The 10,123-nt window shown below is 41.7% G+C and overlaps 1 long non-coding RNA gene across 1 annotated transcript; it reads right to left on the bottom strand.

Annotated features, from left to right (window-relative positions):
* Positions 1 to 681: 681 nt before the first annotated feature.
* Positions 682 to 5,708, bottom strand: LOC135509989 (uncharacterized). The gene is made up of 3 exons (XR_010451036.1): positions 5,417 to 5,708; positions 4,819 to 4,899; positions 682 to 769 (listed from the first exon to the last, which is right to left on the bottom strand). It is a non-coding gene; the product is annotated as an uncharacterized LOC135509989 (long non-coding RNA).
* Between the last annotated feature and the right edge of the window lie 4,415 nt (positions 5,709 to 10,123).

Genomic DNA, 10,123 nt, shown 5'->3' with positions numbered 1-10,123 from the left:
TCAGTGAGCACAGCCTTGCCATTGAGAAGCCACACGAAAACATGGCTCCCTGTAGACAGGAAAGGCTGTGCAACCACTACAACCACTACACCACAGCAGAACCCGAGACAGAGCTGCATTTCCTGACAAAATGAAAAAAATATGAAACAATTAGAGGGTGTCATTTCCCCTTATTCAAGATTTCAAAGACCTTTCTGATGAGGATAGGCTACCCGTCCTGTTGGGGGAGGACGCAGAGAGCTGTGGTTTGGCAGTGCACTACATTGCTGCCTGCCATAAAATGAGGGACACTGTCCGACAAGACCAACCAACCTACACATGTCCTTTATGCTTATTGTTAATTTTAAATGTATGGTTATTTTGACCTTTGGTTATTGTTGTTACTGTTGTCCCGTTGACAATATTGATTATTATTATTAATTATGTTCATATTTTTAAATGTCCAAAGTAAGCTTTGGCAATATGTTCACTGAATTGAATTGAGAGAGATATGGAATGAAACAAATAGGTTCTAGAGAATGGATGACAATATGTAAACAGGTACTGAGCAATGTCTATCAGACATTACCAACAGAGCTCAGAGAGAGACGTGATCAGACATTATCTTTAAAGCACAAATAGAGAGAGACATGATCATGCATTGCCTGTAGATCTCATATAGGCTACAGTGATCAAACATTACCTGTAGAGTTCTCTCTGGGTGATGTTGGGTCTGTGAGGGCAGTTCATCAACTGTCTAACGTCCATTATTAGAGTACTCATGTTGATACTTTAGAGAGGGAGAGTGAGGAGTGGGGAGCGAGAGTGAGGAGGGGGAAGAGAGAGTGAGGGGAAGAAAAAGAAAGAAAGAAAGAAAAAAAGAAAGAAAGAAAGAAAGGAAAGAAAGAGAAAAAGAAAGAAGAGAAACAAACAAAGTGTGAGCGTGCTGTATTTCTGATATATTTTACGGTTAAAATACATTACCGGTCCAAAGTTTAAGAACACCCACTCATTCAATGTTTTTTCTTTATTTTTACTATTTTCTACATTGTGGAATGATTGTGAAGACATAAACACTATGAAATAACACACAGTTTCACGACTGCTTCCGCTCTACCTCTCTGGCGCTCGAGGGCGCCAGGCTGCCCGTCATTACGCACACCTGTCACCATCATTACACGCAACAGCGCTCATTGGACTCACCTGGACTCCTTCCCTTTGTTGATTTCTCCGTCTATAACTGTCTGATACCCCGTTTGTTCCCTGTATCAGCATTAATGTCCTTATGTGTTCATGTCCAGATGCTGTCCTGTCCGGAACCATGTCCGTTGGTAATTAAATTTTCACTCTTTGTACCTGCTTCTCGTCTGCCAGCGTCAACCCTTACAGAGTGCTGACAACCACTAAAAGAAGCATCAGGGAGTTTTGGTTGGTGACGTGCCATCGCCGACGGAACCAGGGGTGCCTCAGCTAGCTTGTCGGGCTTCCATGCCTTAGCTGGCTTGAGAGATTGTCTTGCCTCGGTGGGCTCGGCAGGCACCCACCCCACGTCATGCTTCAGGCAGCCCGTCAGGCTCAGATGCCTCAGTCGGTTTGTCGGGCTCCCACGCCTCAGCGGGATCATCGGGCTTTCATGCCTCAGCCGGCTTGACCAGAGCCTATGCCTCGGCCAGCCTGTCAGGCTCGCCCAGGTGGGACACCGGATGGCGCCCCTAGAGGAGGGGGTACTGTCATGCCTGCTCCCGTTCTCCCTCTCTGGCGCTCAAGGCGCCAGGCTGCCCTTCAATACACACACCTGTCACCATCATTACGCGCAGGAGCTCAATGGACTCACCTGGACTCCCTTTGTTGATTGCCCCATCTATGACTGTCTGCTCCACTGTTTGTTCCCTGTATCAGCATTAATGTCGTTAATGTGTTCATGTCCAAACGCTGTCCTGTCCTGTTCCATGTCTGTTGGTAATTAAATGTTCACTCCCTGTACCTGCTTCTCGTCTGCCAGCATCGACCCTCACACATATCGAATCATGTAGAAACCAAAAAAGTGTTAAAGAAATCAAAATATATTTTCTATTTGAGATTCTTCAAATAGCCACCCATTGCCTTGATGACAACTTTGCACACTTGATATTCTCTCAACCAGCTTCATGAGGTAGTCACCTGGAATGCATATCAATTAACAGGTGTGCCTTCTTAAAAGTTCATTTGTGGAATTTATTTCATTCTTCATGCATTTGAGCCAATCAGTTGTGTTTTGACAATGTAGGGGGGTAAAGTCCATATTATGGCAAGAACAGCTCAAATAAGCGAAGAGAAACAACAGTCCATCATTACTTTAGAACATGAAGTTCAGTCAATGCGGAAAATTTCAAGAACTTTTAATTAAAACCTGATGGGGCTCGGGGAAATACTGCCCCCTTTGGATGAATTGTGTGCCCAAAGTAAACTTTAAAAAAAACTGTCAAAAATTGCTAATATATGCATATAATAATTATTATTGAATAGAAAACACTCTAAAGCTTCTAAAACCGTTCGAATTATGTCTGTATGTAAAGCAGAACTCACAGGGCAGCCATTCTCCCAAACTCTCTCTCTCTCCTAAGAAAGTTGCTCCAACTTTGACGTCATCGCCCCCACCCTTCCCAACCAGCTACGGATCTGGGAACAGTTTTTATTTCTTCAGCGCGCTCTCGTCTTTCAATGAGACGTGGAACTGAGAAAATAGCACGAGCTTTGACTGCTTGGCGGGCAAAATACTGAGGTGTCACGAGTTTTCAGGTGCGCGCTCTGTGAAAAGGGTCTTTTTTTCCACCTTGGCTGAAGAGAGTTCGTTATGTTTGATTTAATCGCCAATTGTTTTGTACATTAAAAACATCCTAAAGCTTGATTCTGCACTTAGTTTGACCAGTTTAGTCGACATATAATATGTAAATTTGAAGTTTTGATGCGCAATTTTCGTGATCAGAAGTCCTTTTTGGGGTAATTCACCTGAAGATGTTAGCTTTTGCTAATACAAAGACACACCAACAGCAACCAAACGTTATATTAGGTAAGTATAACTCCTTCCACGACATTCTTGTCGAAGACCATCAAAGGTAAGGGAATATTTATGTTGTAAAATTGTATTTTTGTCAAATCCAACATAGTAGAGAAATAATGCTAAATGGCTGTGCGCCGTCTCAGATTATTGAATAGTGAACGAATTCTGTAACGTTAAAAATAAATGTAACACAGCGTTTGCATTAAGAAGAAGTGTATCTTTCTAAATATATGTAGAACATGTATATTTAGTCAAAGTTTATGATGTTTATTGCTGTTATCTGGCGTTAGCTGCCGGAGATATTTATAATTCCTCCGGTCATTTCTGCTGCATTTTTTGAACATGGCTCAATGTAAATGGAGATTTATGGATATAAATTGCATATTATTGAAAAAAAGATAAATGTACTGTGTAACATGTGCTATTACTGTCATCTGATGAAGATTTTCAAAAGGTTAGTGAATTATTTTTCTTTTAATCCTGCGTTTGTGATTGTGCTATTTTGCATAGCCATGTGGCTACATATTGTATGTTTTCCTAGTGGTGGTTTAACATAAATATGTGCTATGTTTTCGCTGTAAAACATTTTACAATTCTGACATGCTGGGTAGATGAACAAGGTGTTTATCTTTCATTTAAGCTATTGGACTTGTTAATGTGTGGAGGTTAAATATTTTTAAGAATATTTTTGCTTTCCCTGCGCCACCGTTTGGGCTGAAGGGGGGGGGGGGTGTTCCTAGTTGGGAACCTGTAGCCCCATCAGGTTCTTCAAGTGCACTCACAAAAACCATCACATGCTATGATGAAACTGGCTTTCATGAGGACCGCCACAGGAATGGAAGACCCAGAGTTACCTCTGCTGCAGAGGATACGTTTATTAGAGTTACCAGCCTCAGAAATTGAAGCCCAAATAAATGCTTCTCAGAGTTCAAGTAACAGTCACATCTCAACATCAACTGTTCAGAGAAGACTGTGTGAATGAGGCCTTCATGGTCGAAATGTTGCAAAGAAACTACTACTAAAGGACACAAATAATAAGAAGAGACTTGCTTGGGCCAAGTAACATGAGCAATGGACATTAGACCAGTGGAAATCTGTCCTTTGGTCTGATGAGTCCAAATTTGAGATGTTTTGTTCCAACCACCGTGTCATTGTGAGACAAGGAGGTGTTATGGTGTGGGGGTGCTTTGCTGGTGACACTATCTGTGATTTAATTAGCATTCAAGGCACACTTAACCAGCATGGCTAACACATCATTCTGCAACGATACGCCATCAAATCTGGTTTGGGCTTAGTGGGACTATCATTTGTTTTTCAACAGGACAATGACCCAACACACCTCCAGGCTGTGTAAGGGCTATTTAACCAAGAAGGAGAGTGATGGAGTGCTGCATCAGATGACCTGGCCTCCACAATCCCCTAACCTCAATCAAATTGAGATGGTTTGGGAGGAGTCGAACCGCAGATTGAAGGAAAAGCAGCCAACAAGACAGGTGGAAAAGCCTTCCAGGTGAAGCTGGTTGAGAGAATGCCAAGAGTGTACAAAGCTGTCATCAAGGCAAAGGGTTGCTATTTGAAGAATCTCAAATATAAAATATATTTTGATTTGTTTAACACTTTTTTGGTTACTACATTATTCCGTATGTGTTATTGAACTACAATGTAGAAAATAGTAAAAAAATAAATAAAGAAAAACCCTTGAATGAGTAGGTGTTCTTAAACTGTGGACCGGTAGTGTATATCAGACAGAGATAATGTTCCTCTTTGAGTGTGTGGTGTGTGTTTGTGTGTTAACTTACGCCTTGGCTGAAGTGAGAGTGAGGAACTTGAGTCTCAGTCTGTTACAGAGAAAAGCTGCATGGCGGTCAAACCCACCACTCCTGACACAAACAAACACACACAAACACAAACACAAACACACACACACACACACACACACACACACACACACACACACACACACACACACACACACACACACACACACACACACACACACACACACACACACACACACACACACACACACACACACACACAGTTCATATGGTATTTCACAAAACACCTCCACAGATAGCCACTGTTGTGTAAATGCCAGTTGAAAAGTACCAGTGGCCTACCAAAAGTACCAGTTGAAAAGTACCAGTGGCCTACCAAAAGTACCAGTTGAAAAGTACCAGTGGCCTAGCCTTTGCCCCAAGTCAGAGCAGGTCCACTGTGGCCATGGCTTCACTGACATTAGAACCGGGCCGTAGAGGTGGAAGCACAAAAGCCTGAGCCTTCTTGGTAAAACACTGTGGTAAGTCCTTACTCAAGAGTGTTCGAAAAAAATACCACTTACATCTGAAATTTGCCCCATAGTTAATTTTATTAATCACATAAAATAAAGAAACGTACCTTGTGTGGTAGTATCTCCTTGTGAGTATGACAGACAGCAGAGAAATAGAGCATACCAGAATGAATAGAACCAGATATGTATTATAACGCATGGTGCCAACTGCCACAATAACCAGTCAACCATTCATCACCATCAAGTTCCTTCTCGCTCCCAAGTTGGTGTTCTACAGAAGGAGGTGCTCAATCCTCGTAGATACAGATTTTCTATAATGAACAAGACATCTGTCGCCTAATACATAGATTTTAAATGTATTTTGCATTTAAGGCACAGACACGACCATAAAGTATAACACTATCAGACCAACAGAAAGAGGGAGAGGAGAGGGGCGGGGATTGTGAGCAATAGAGAGGGAGAAGAGAGAGAGAGTGAAAGAGATAAACAAAAGTTATGTGTGTGAATGAGAATATTCATCAAACATTAACCTGGTCATATTCATCTTCCTATCTGAAATTCTTGAGTCGGTAATGCCAACAAGCACTCGCAGTCCCGCATCAGAATTAGACATTCATCCCTGTTTCTCAAACGTCAAATTTCGAAGGTGTTCCAAATTTAAAATTGCTTAAGATTAAGTTTAGGCATTAACTCTGAATTTTTATGGTTAGGTTTCAGTTTTGGTATTCACTCAGAAATCTTAAGGTTTGGCATTAAGTCCGAATGGTTAAGGTTTGGGATAGGCTTAAAACTAAAATCTCAAAAACAACTTTCTATCGCTGGATTCAAACATGCAACCTTTGGCACCAGAAGCTGATCCTTATACCAGTTTCCAAGTAATCTCCTGATGTCCTCAGAAATGGATGGACGTCGAATACTGAGTTGTTACATACACATTCAATACACCTTTACTCCAGGGTACGTCCTTTGGCAGCATGCCGTGCATTTTCTTGTTTTATATAGCTTTGGATTGGTCTCATAGTGGATCTTCTTTATGGGGAGGGAGGGAGGGAGGGAGGGAGGGAGGGAGGGAGGGGGAGGGAGGGAGGGAGGGAGGGAGGGAGGGAGGGAGGGAGAACGAGACAAAGAGGTGCGAGAGAATTAATGACAACTAAAGGACTTGCCAACTGGTACAGAGCAATAATCAGACATTACAAGGAGAGCTCTGAGAGAAAGAGATTACCTGTAAAAGCTCAGATAGACAGTGATCAAACATTACCTGTAGAGTTCTCTCTGGGTGATGTTGGGTCTGTGAGGGCAGTTCTTCAACTGTCTCACGACCATTATTAGAGTCCTGGTGTTGATACTTTAGAGAGGGAGATAGACAGGGAGAGGGGTCGGGGGGAGAGAGAGTGAGGGGGAGAGAGGGATGAGGAGAAAGAGGAAGAAAATAAGAGAGAGAGAGGTGGGCAAGAGACTGGATCAAATTTTCAGACATCTGTAGAGTTCTCTCTCGCTGATGTTGGGGTCTGTGAGGACAGTTCGTCAACTGTCTAACATCCATTATTACACTTTTTTCAATCGATTTGGTGCAATTTTCACAATTAAGTTGTCCATTTTCACAACTCTTAGAACAAAACTCAAAACAGATCATCAAAATGGCAGTTGTTTCAAAACTCTAAGCACATTTTCAAATGACTAGGTACAACACATACAACTCAGTTTTTCACCCAACTTAAAAATCAATGTTTCATCTAGAAATGCATGTTTCACATTGCAATACATGTTCATATAAAGTAATTGCCTTTTACATTGCAATGCTCACATTACTTGTGTATGATTTTCTCCTCATTTGTTAAAACACATACTATTACTTAATCCGACTGCTCTTATTTGATAATCCATTTGGTAAACCTATAGATTTTTGACTAGTTAGACTACCACAGATTCTGAGGACTACATAATGAAAAAGCATGTTTGTGAAGTAGAAACACATAAAGTATGATATATGTTGTAATGTACTATTATGGCTATTATCATTTTACTTCACTGTAAAACATTTTTGAAATAGTAGTAATATTAATAATACTATGAACAAGATCATAAATGTACTGTATGTTATGCATCCCCTATACAGTAAACATGAATCCAAAATGAAGTTACTGGGGTCTTTTTGATCGGGTGTTTCACAATGTTTTTACTAAAATTGCCTTGGCCAATGCAGCACTTTAATACCGTTATATGCTATTTAGAAGGCCAACGCTTTTATACATTTTCATATGTGACTCCAGTGGAACTCGAACCCACAAATCTGGTGTTGCTAATGCCATGCTTTAACTATCTGAGCAACACAGGAGCAGTACAATTCAATACTGTAAAATACAATACATGACTACAATACTGTCCATTGCGGATCACCTGGACCCGTTATAGTGCCTATAAAGCACAGAGGGGACTGAGGATGCTACCCTGACCTTGCTGAGCATGGTGGCCAGTCACCTTTAACATGAAAAATTATGCAAAAGTTTTATTTATTGATTTTAGTTCAGCTTTCAATACAATGCAAATACACACACTGCTGAAACGACTACTGGACCTGAATGTCAACGGAGGACTCTGTAACGGCTATCGTCCTCTACGTCTGAGGAGGAGTAAGGATCGGACCAAAGCGCAGCGTGGTAAGTGTTCATGATGATTTTAATTAAAGAAGGCACTGAACACTGAATCAAAACAATAAACGATGACGTGAATTTACAAAACCGAAACTGTACCGTGTGGCCCAAACACACACACACGGAAACAAACACCCACAAACCAAGAGTGAAACCCAGGCTACCTAAGTATGATTCTCAATCAGAGACGACTAACGACACCTGCCTCTGATTGAGAACCATACTAGGCCGAACACAAAAACCAACATAGAAAAACAAACATAGACTGCCCACCCCAACTCACGCCCTGACCATACTAAAACAAAGAATAAAATAACAGAACTATTGTCAGAACGTGACAGCCTCGCAGGTTGGATCAAGTACTTTGATGAACTGACCCTGAACGCAGGCTTCACTGCTGTTGTGACGAGAGTTTTACAGAGAATGCAGACAGAGTGTTTTTTTTAAAAGCAAGCAACTGTTTTTAATCAGGAAATTAAAGGGGTTTGGGGTCAGGATGTTCTGGAGAGGATATACAGCAGCTTGGTGGAGAGCATCCTCACGTTCAGTGTTACAGTCTGGTGTGGTAATCTGAGCATGGGGAGTAAAGGCAAACTGACCAGAACAGTAAACACAGCCGGCAAAGTAATTGGTCGAGCAAAGGCACAGTTAAGCAGTCTGTTCCACAAGGAAACCAAAATGAAGGCACTGGCTGCCGTTGGCGACGGGCCATTACGAATACATAGGAAGGTTGGTAGGGCCGCACGGCAAGGCCCTTGTTACACCGAAGTAACTAAAATCCTAAAGTACTCTGCCCAGCCAGAGGACGGGGTAGAGGCTTTTGCTGCAGGTATTGGGCAAAAGTCAGCACCGTGACACTTGGCACCCAACGTGGGGCACCGATAGTAAGAATACTCTGAAAACTAAATAAGTTAAGGACCTATATACCCAGAGAAAGAAAACCATGGCAACTACCATAGATACTACGGCAGCTCATGAGGAGCAAAGTAGGGTAGAAAATAATGGTACAGAACATGAAATGATACGCAGGCAAAAGGCAGGTCTACCCAGTACTAGGCTCGCAATGTGTGTACCAGGAATACCCTGGGGCCGCTGACCAAGAGGGAACAGACGGCCCCTCCAATAACAGGATTAGGCAAATAGCCCTGAATCCTAAGAATTTCCCATGAAGACTGTTCAACTTCACTAGAAATTGTTGGAACAGGTGGAAATTAATTATAAAATGATTAAGAAACACCAGTCTCTATTCAAAGTGTATATGTAACGGCGTTCGTCTGTTGAAAGAGAAGTGGACCAAAATGCAGCGTGGTGGTTACTCATGTTCTTTAATGAAAAATGAACTAAACATGAAATACAAAACAACAACCGGAACGTGAAAACCTATACAGCCTATTTGGTGACAACAAACACAGAGACAGGAACAATCACCCACGAAATACTCAAAGAATATGGCTGCCTAAATATGGTTCCCAATCAGAGACAACGATAATCACCTGACTCTGATTGAGAACCGCCTCAGGCAGCCATAGTCTATGCTAGACACCCCTCAAAACCCCAAGACAAAAACACACCACAATAACCCATGTCACACCCTGGCCTGACCAAATAAATGAAGACAAACATAATATACTTCAACCAGGGCATGACAGTATAACTACTTTGAAATTGTATTATTTCCTTGGGAAAGTAAAGCTAACATGGTGCGTAAGTGTCACTATGGGCGTTGTATGAGAAAAAAATCCCTGAGAAATAAGGAAGTACTATAAGAGTTTATAACTAAATAGGAAATCTAAATAAAATCTCAAGGTAAAGAGCAATGGTGGGTTAGAGTCTACTCTTTGAGGAAAAAATCCATATAAGAGTTCATAATTAAATAGGACATTTATACAAACCTCAAGGTGAGGATATGGCAACAGGAGTTAATTATTTGCAACGCCGTCAAGGCAGGCAGACCTCGTAGTAATACGAAATTGGGTTCTAATAAAAAGTCATCCCAGAAAAAGAAGGGGGGCCAGAGGATGTAAGTGTGTATTGTGGCAAAGTGGCCTTCTATGCACAGCCCTGGTACGCCATGGCAATGGCCCTGCTACAAGACGGGACTCCAACGAATCTAGGAGACACTAGGGTATTGTTGAGAGCCATGCAGGAAGACCTATGTTAAGT

This window comes from Oncorhynchus masou, chromosome 23 (genome assembly GCF_036934945.1).
Source record: "Oncorhynchus masou masou isolate Uvic2021 chromosome 23, UVic_Omas_1.1, whole genome shotgun sequence".
Taxonomy (NCBI): Eukaryota; Metazoa; Chordata; class Actinopteri; order Salmoniformes; family Salmonidae; genus Oncorhynchus; species Oncorhynchus masou.
Note: the sequence above shows the minus strand (reverse complement) of the source record. Positions and strands in the feature narration are given on the sequence as shown.